Here is an 8,407-nt window from a genome sequence, read left to right as displayed (position 1 = left end):
ATTGCATCGTGGTGAATTCACATTTCTCAGAAATTTGACAACAAAACAAAACGAAGTGAGTATTTTGTTTGCTAATTTTTTCGATTTCTATTGTTTAATGTAAATTTTATGTCTTTTTAGGATATGTTGAGGCAAAAAAGAAGGCGCAGTTGGAAAATGAAGTGATTAGTACGAAGTAGCAGTGCAGGCACATTTGGAAAATTATGCCGATAAGCAAGATAGAATTTGGGAAAGTAAGTGCCTGGTTGCAGCATATCTATGTATTAAAAAATAATTAAATGAAATTGTGTTTAATAGAAATGTTGTTAATCGAGTGGCGTTAGTTAAGATGTGCTCCAAACATTTGGCGAACTTTTTTTCGCCTTCTCAACGTGCTAAGTTACAAGTTAAGATGGCTGCCACCACGGCCGGTAGGAAGCCCGAAGCAAAGGGCAAACAACCTTCCAGGAAGCTGCCTGCTGTCCCCGAGTCGTAGCTGAAGTTCAGCAAGATGCTGGTCAGCAAACGTGCTACCCTGATCAAGCGTAAACTAAAGCGCTCTACTGTGATTGCACTCCGCAAACGTGAAAACTTGTTACATCTAAGAAATATCAAGCAAAATAGCTCATTCTACGTGCCTGCGGAAGGCAAATTGGCTTTTGTGATCTGTATTCGCGGTATTAACAAAGTTTCACCAAAAGTGCGACAGTTTGTTCTGTTTTCGCCACATTAACCACGGTTTGTTCATCAAATTTAACCGTTAATATGCTACGCATTGCCGAATCCTATATCACATGGGGTTATCCAAATCTTAAATCAGTTCGTGAATTGATCTACAGACCTGGAATTGTAAAGCACAACCATCAACGTGGCCCAATCTCTGACAACTTTGTGATCGAACGCAAATTGCACAAAGCGCACCATTTTAAGTGCGTTGATTATTTAGCGCACGAAATATTCACTGTTGGATCCCACTTCAAGAAAGCATCCAACTACCTGTGGCCATTCAAGCTCAACACCAACCGGTGGCTGGCGCAAGAGGGCTAATCACTACGTTGAGGTTGGTGATTTCGGTAACCGTGAAGATAATGTCAACAAACTGCATGCGCAAGATGGTTTAAAGAAATTTTTTGGTGTACAAGGTGGAGTATTTTTATTTAAAAAATATATAATATATAAAAAAAGAAAATGTTTTTTTTTTTGTAACTTTCTGAAGGTTTAACCCGCAAATATGCCAAATGGAAGGCAGCTTATATTCACGATTCCTTGAATAATGTCGGAATTCCATTGCCCTTTGTAAAGGCTATTTCAAAAGGCTCCATTCCACAAATTTAATTTGTTTTGGTTTTTCAGCTCATTAACGATGCACCCAGGATTGCATTTAACGTCTATGAAAATATTTCATGAAGCGTTCCAAAATTAGCTCCGAGCAACTAAAAGTTGGTTAAGCTTAAGTGAAATAGTTTTTATTAAATATTTATTCCTGGTATATTTAAGAAAAAATTAGGTCAATATTAATGTATGAAATGAAGTAAATAAAAATCTAAGAATATATTTCCTGAATATTTTGTCATAGAGCCGTTATTAAATAAAGACATAACTGCGTCGGGCACTGGTCCTGACGTATATAGAATTAATCAATAAGAGAGAGATTATTAAACATGTGGTAATTTAGGTATACTTATATATGTATGTATTTATCTGTTACTCGCCTGGCATATACTTCAACTGCGAAAATAATGGCATTTATAATTTATTTAGATGCATATTTTAGTTAAATGTTATATCGTCGCCTAGATAAAATGTTGTTGCATGTTACTTTCGACAGGATTCGGGAAATCACAATTGAAGTGTGGAGTGCAATTTCTCAGAAACTCGACTACATATTTTCACCAAAGTGTACTACTGTGTACTATGTACTAGTTCACGAAATTCTTAAATTATCTTATTTTTTAGTTAACTGTTAACCATTTATGAGTTTAATAAAATTTTGTCGTATACGCCAAATGTGATAAAATTTTTTAAATCTTTAACTAAAATCTGTCAAAATAATGCTTACGGAAATTTTCCATCCAAGCGACGATATTTGAATGTTACTGGCATAATTTCGAGCCTGTATGTAAAATTTCGGGAAAATGTTAAGAAGTATATTCATATGCTTAAAAGATATTTTCGCAGACTCACAATTTATTTAAAGTATATCATCAACCTTATATCCAATTCTATGAATAAATCGCTCCCATAACCATGATAAAAAATAGGAAGGTAGAACCGCTGAGGGGAATTTTTCAAATTCTTGACGTTTACAAGTAATTTAATTTTAAAATTTTACACACAAACTCACACATACATTCTCATTTTCAATCTCAAACAACAACAACTTTGAACAATTCCTTTTTTTTACGCTCAATTTTATATGATTTTAAAATTTTGGCAAACTTCAAAAAAAATCATGGCCGACGAATTGAGAGAACAGTTTTACCTCACTATGTTTTTATCATGCCCATAACTAAATTTGTGCAATCGATATATTTCACAATTAACTTAAATACTAAACTAAAAATATTTGTTCAACGACCTCGACACAGTAAAATAAAAAAAGTATTTATTAGAAAAATAATTATTCTTAATACATTTATATTTCAGCTAAACCTGAGATGTTCAAGATGTTTTCACCACATAAAATTGCTGCCCTTTTTGACGAAAAAGCGTTGCTTGCAACACTAGTCCTTTATGGGGACCAAATTTGGTGGAAAAAAGTTGCTAAGTTTGTTAACTGGATATACTGAGGAGTTGCTATACATATATGCAAATGTTCTAGTGCACTCGGTTGTCTTGCTATGATTTGCCGCTATTTTACTTCAATCCTTCTTTTTGGTTTTACAATTTGCTTCACCGCAGAACTCAAGCGCTATCGTCGCTGTAGCAAATTCTATTTCGAATATTGGAGTGTTTGTATTGTTGCGCAGCTTGCTATAGAATATTTTGTGTTGCTGTTAACGCTACCTGTAGTACGCCGCTTGGAAGTAGAGTTGTCAAACTATCAATGGCACTATCGATAGTATCGATAGTTTCACTTTTTTAGACTATCAATACTCATTGATAGTTTTTTTATGCTATCAAAAATATCGATAGTTTAGTAGGACTATCGAACTATTGTTGGTAATACCTGCATTTTTTAATTTGAATTAAAAATTTTGTTTTTTAGTGTGATGCCGACGTCATATTCAAATATGCACGCATTTAGGCCAACATACATACATGTGATATTCGTAAATCCTGTTTTGTTTGTATAACTTGTGTTTGTTTTTGAACTTTCTAAAAAGAGAAGTTTTTTTGCTAAGCATTTACTTAATTTTGGATGATTATAACTTTTATAAGATAATATTTTTTTCACTATGATCCTGTAAAAACAAAGCAAACTAAAGCTGAAATTAGTCAAGAACGCAGAACGTATACTTAAACGCAGTCTGTATACGCCGAATTTTGTCGATTACTGGAGCCCTCAGTGTTGCTTACTACAGTGTTGCCACTCTTCAATGCCTTTTCATAAACTTACCCTTTCAACCACAATTTTTCGTGCTATAATAGATTGTAACTAAATATTAACTACTTAGTTTTCAACAAAAACCTTATTTAATAGTAAATTTCAAATATTTTAAACATATTTCGAATAGGAACTTATAACTTTTTTACCATCTGCAAAACTGACGAAGTGGCAACCATCTAAAGAAGGAGAAATCAGCTGACACGGAAAAATCTAAATTCCGCAGATTTCTGCGCTACGGGCTACAACTACAGAAAAATTCTGCGGTGTTGAGTTTTCATTTACATGGCGCTTTGGTAAGACAGATCGTGTCAGCTGACTCGGGTTTACGTACTGGTGGGTTTACGTTCTTGACTAATTTCAGCTTAACTGATTTAGCGTCGTCGATAGCGCTATCGATAGTGCTATCGATAGTTTTGTTGTTTTCGAGACTATCGTGAATATTGATGGTTTTTCTGAAAACTATCAAAACTATCGACGGTGTGACTATCGATAGTTTGACACCTCTACTTGGAAGTACTGCATAGTAGTAAAGTGTGCCTTTTAGAAAGTTTTGCGCAGCTCTTTAATATGTACATACATACATAGGTATGCACATTCCTAGGGTTCGAACGATGATATCGATATTGAGTAAGTATCGATACTGAGGGTATAAAAATGAGTACTTTAATACTCGATACCTTATTTGGTGATTTTACTCGATACTTTGCAAAGTGCTCGTAGTATCGAATACTTTTTAAAAAACACACTTTTTAAATTTTTTCTTCCATTGGCAACCAAATTTTCTATGCTCATATGGATTACTATCATTCAATCTTGTCCATCACTTAAGATAAACTGAAATCTTGTGTAGTCTGTTGCATAACATATACCAAATAAGTTAAAGTAGGTTTAATGAGCTAATAAAATGACATTTTCATATATTTTTCAGTTTAAAAGCCTTTTTTATTTTTTATGAATAAGGCCATAAAACTTTACGCAAAGTTCACGAAAATTCAGAATTTTTAGAAACTTTTTGGGTACGCAGTTTTGTAACCTATTCAACTTTACTTGTAGCCTACTACCTTAACTCAACTCTTAATTCAAGCTTGCACATTGTTATACTAAAATTGAATAGGCTACAAAAATGCATATCCGAAAAGTTTACAAAAATTCTTAATAAAATTATAAAATATGTGTGTATGTACATTTAAGGTTAAAATTACTTCTAACATGGAAGTAAGTTCTGCAATGAAATAAAAATCAAATATTTTAAATTTTTATTGCTTTAATTTCAGGAAATAACTAGATATACGATTGAAGAATAAATAATTTTAGTATCCCAAAAATCGTATTTTAATGAGTCCGATACTGAGTAGTATCGATACTTTTTCCCTGATACTTTTAGAGTATCGATACCTTGAGCTCGATGCCAGAATGAGTACTCAGTATCGATACCAAAGTCTCAAATTTCGAACCCTACACATTCCTCACAACTAGCCTGCCAACACGGTCTTGGCGCAAGCAGTGAGTAAAGCAATTGAATGGTAGACGCGCTATAAATACATACATACATACGAGGCGATAAATTGCCCTTTACTACATTCGTCGCATGAACGAAAGACACAAGATTACGCGGGAAGGAAAGAACGAAAAAAGTTATTTTCTAGCTGCCGAAATCTCGACGCCGTCTTTCTTGTAAGAAGTAAACAACGAAGAAAACGGAGAAAACCGCGAAATTGTTGAACGCATGAAAAATCATTTTTATTATGCAAATTCTTCTATAAATCATGCCGTTGTGTTAAATTATTCTTTATCTTATGTGTACACACGTTGTAACAATCGAAAATGAAGAAAATTGCAGTAAAAAGCCACCACCAAATTGTAAACAACGAAGAAATGTAAACAAACGGCTAATGTCAAAATAGTTCAACTTTTTTCCTAAATGCGATTCTAAGGGGCTAGTCTCCAGCCCGCGTGATCTTGTCTTTTTGGTTTATGCATTCGTCGTGCTTTCGGCAACAAGTCAAATAGCTTTCAGCAACAAGTCAGATGACTTTCAGCAACAAGTCAAACGACTTCTGCAACAAATGAACTGCGGCGTCTTGCCTTCGCCAACCGTCCAAATGAGCTCTCATGCTTTCGGCAACCCTTCAAATGCCGCGCTTGCTAGTTTCAAGGCGTATTCAATAAGGTGGTATCGGTACGCCAATAACAAAATGTACATGTATTTTGTTTTTGCTTTTGCGGCGAGGATTGTCATAAATTTCATACGAAGGCTGTGAAAGAGAACAGAATAAACAATCAACTGCTCCAACCAATCAACAGCACCCATTTCACATATGAAGCCGTGAGGCGAAGAAAAATAAAAGGGTGCTGCTATCCAATGTTGCCAAACATGGGCTTTTCCTACCAAAACTGGTGGGTTTTTTTCCATTTGGTACGTTGGTAGGCTTGATTGGATTTTGGTAGGTTTCGGGACTACGAGTAATAGTTATTTGAGAATAGAAAATATGTATCTCCAAACATTTTAGCAATTTTTTTCACATGAACATTTCACCGGTGCGTTCGTATAACGGCGGCCGCAAACATGATTCCTCAGTACAAACGTATACCCTTATTATTGCCAATATACAATACGAACATCCATATGTACTTTATGGCGTACTTGGACCAAGATTCCAGGAAAGTCTGCCAATGGGCTTGTACCCAACCATATTCTGGGCGGAGGTCTTCGCAATCGAAGTCTGTGTTCGCGAATTTTATCGTAGAAGGCAAATGAGGCCAGAATAAATATTACGTCAGATATTCAGGCAGCGTTAAAAGCTTTAGAGTCTTTAAAACGGCATCAAGGCTTGTGAACTCTTGAACCACCTGGGAGCCCACAATAGCGTACCGCTGTGGAGGGTTCAGGGACATGAATGGTTTGAAGGCAACGAAAGGGCTGACTGTCTTGCAAAGAGTGGAGCCCAAATGCGTTTGCATGGTTCCGAGCCTTTTTGCGGTACATCTAAAGGATATACTTCAGACCTACTTAGGAGCTAGCTGGGAATTGCTGCACACTGGCGGAAGTCGAAGGGAATAAGACAATCAAAGAGATTCATAACATTTCGGGAGGAACTCCGAAAGATACCTTGAACTTAAAACTCTTATTGGCTACCTGACAGCACACTGCAAGTTAACGTACCGATTGAATTAAATGGGTCTTTCTGTAGAGGCGGACTGTAGGTTTTGTGGGCCGGTGAAGGAAACCCCAGAGTATATTCTATGTGCCTGTCCACGAAGCATGAATAGTAGATTGATGCACCTTGGAGAAGGATTGTCTTCTCCATCTAAAATTTGGAACATTTCATCATCCAAAGTGCTGAGCCTTTTAAATAGCCTAAGGTTGGAGCGATTACAATTTGGATTTAGCACAATATATCTTCTTAGGTCGCAACGCGGATATCTCCGACGTAATAATAATAATATAGCCACTTGACACGAATAAAGTCGCTCGGGTGTTCTGACGGCGAAAAAGGATGCGTGAAAAAAATTTGCGAAAAAAAACGCATAAACATGGATTCAACATCATTCCGGAAAAAAATTTTTGGGGAATTTGTATACTCGGAAACATAGTTGACATCGAAAATAAGTCTTCTTCGCCTTTCTTCGCCGTCAAAGAGGTTAACGTGTCTTTCTTCACCCTCACCTATGTTAAGAGTTCTTCTTCGCGAGTTTTTTACGCGTCAACTTTTGAGTTCGCGTCTTTATTCGTATCTAATGACGATATGTATGTAAATATGTACTATAAAATGAATCGTTATACGCAGTTAATTTGTTTTCATTGTACTAGCTGTGTTTTAGTTTTACTAAATGGTATGTTAGCTATGTTTTTAATAAATTAGACATTGGAAAAAAATTAAAACTTAAAAAAATGTTTGGTAGGTTTTGGTTGGTTATGGTAATGTGTCTGTGGCAACGCTGCTGCTATCACCTGTTAAATATGCCTAGTTTCGTGAACGAACATTCGGAATACTGGTTTGCCGAAGTCAATATCAGTATGAGCCAAGGCGAATTAATATAAGGTGATAGCATCCCTACAAAAACAATATACACGTGTATTTCGTTTTTGCTTTTGCGTAGGGATTGTCAAAATCACGGAGAATTCATAGAATTCGCCTTGCTCAAAATCAGCTGAATGCTTCTAAAGTGAACTCAGACAAGAGGCAAAAGTAAAAATAAAATTGATGTGGTTAGCTTTAAAAAACGAAGAAAATTAAATTTGCTAACTTGAATGACACCAACGTTAAAAAAATTGCTCTTGTGGTGTGGTAAAATACCCCGGCAGAAGAATAAGTAATTATTTTGCTCACTGGCAACCGGCCACTTGAAAGTTCCTGCTTCGGAAGGAAATTTTGTAAACAATGGCTTTTGGGCCCCAACACATACAACGCATTTGGCATTTGTAATATTAAAGTATTCAATTGCTGTTGGTAATGACACGGCCTTAAGAGAATAAACTTGGATTACCGCACATGCTGAAGTGATGGTGCTTGCTCGGAAAAAACCAGGTCGTTCCAGTAACGTTGACCCGGCAGTTAGTGTTAGCCTTAGTTGATATGATAATAGCTGTGATCCCATACGAATCCGAACTTACCAGAAATAGTCAGATTGAGTCCGGAAAATTGTACTGAAAATTATTTATTTATTTAAGAAAGCTTATATAATAATAACAATTATTATACAACCTATGAAAAAGCAGCGCTAGCAGCAGAGGCTTTCGGCTGGCTGGCGAAAAAGGCTTTGTCTTAAATGCGCCGGAGAAGATCAGTATCCTTGAGAAAATTGTAAAATTTGCATATGTTGTTAGTAGAAGGGTTCATTAGTAATCCAAATGGATCATCATTTCCAAAAATGCGA

At 35.8% G+C, this 8,407-nt stretch overlaps 1 pseudogene; it reads left to right on the top strand.

The window, feature by feature from the left end:
- Positions 1–246: 246 nt before the first annotated feature.
- Positions 247–1,399, top strand: LOC108370658 (60S ribosomal protein L7-like; annotated as a pseudogene).
- The last annotated feature ends 7,008 nt before the right edge of the window (positions 1,400–8,407 follow it).

The sequence above is a fragment of the Rhagoletis zephyria genome, unplaced genomic scaffold (assembly GCF_001687245.7).
Source record: "Rhagoletis zephyria isolate East Lansing unplaced genomic scaffold, Rhagoletis_zephyria_1.1 Rzeph_scaffold_04375, whole genome shotgun sequence".
Taxonomy (NCBI): domain Eukaryota; kingdom Metazoa; phylum Arthropoda; class Insecta; order Diptera; family Tephritidae; genus Rhagoletis; species Rhagoletis zephyria.
This window is presented reverse-complemented; position numbering and strand designations above follow the sequence as displayed.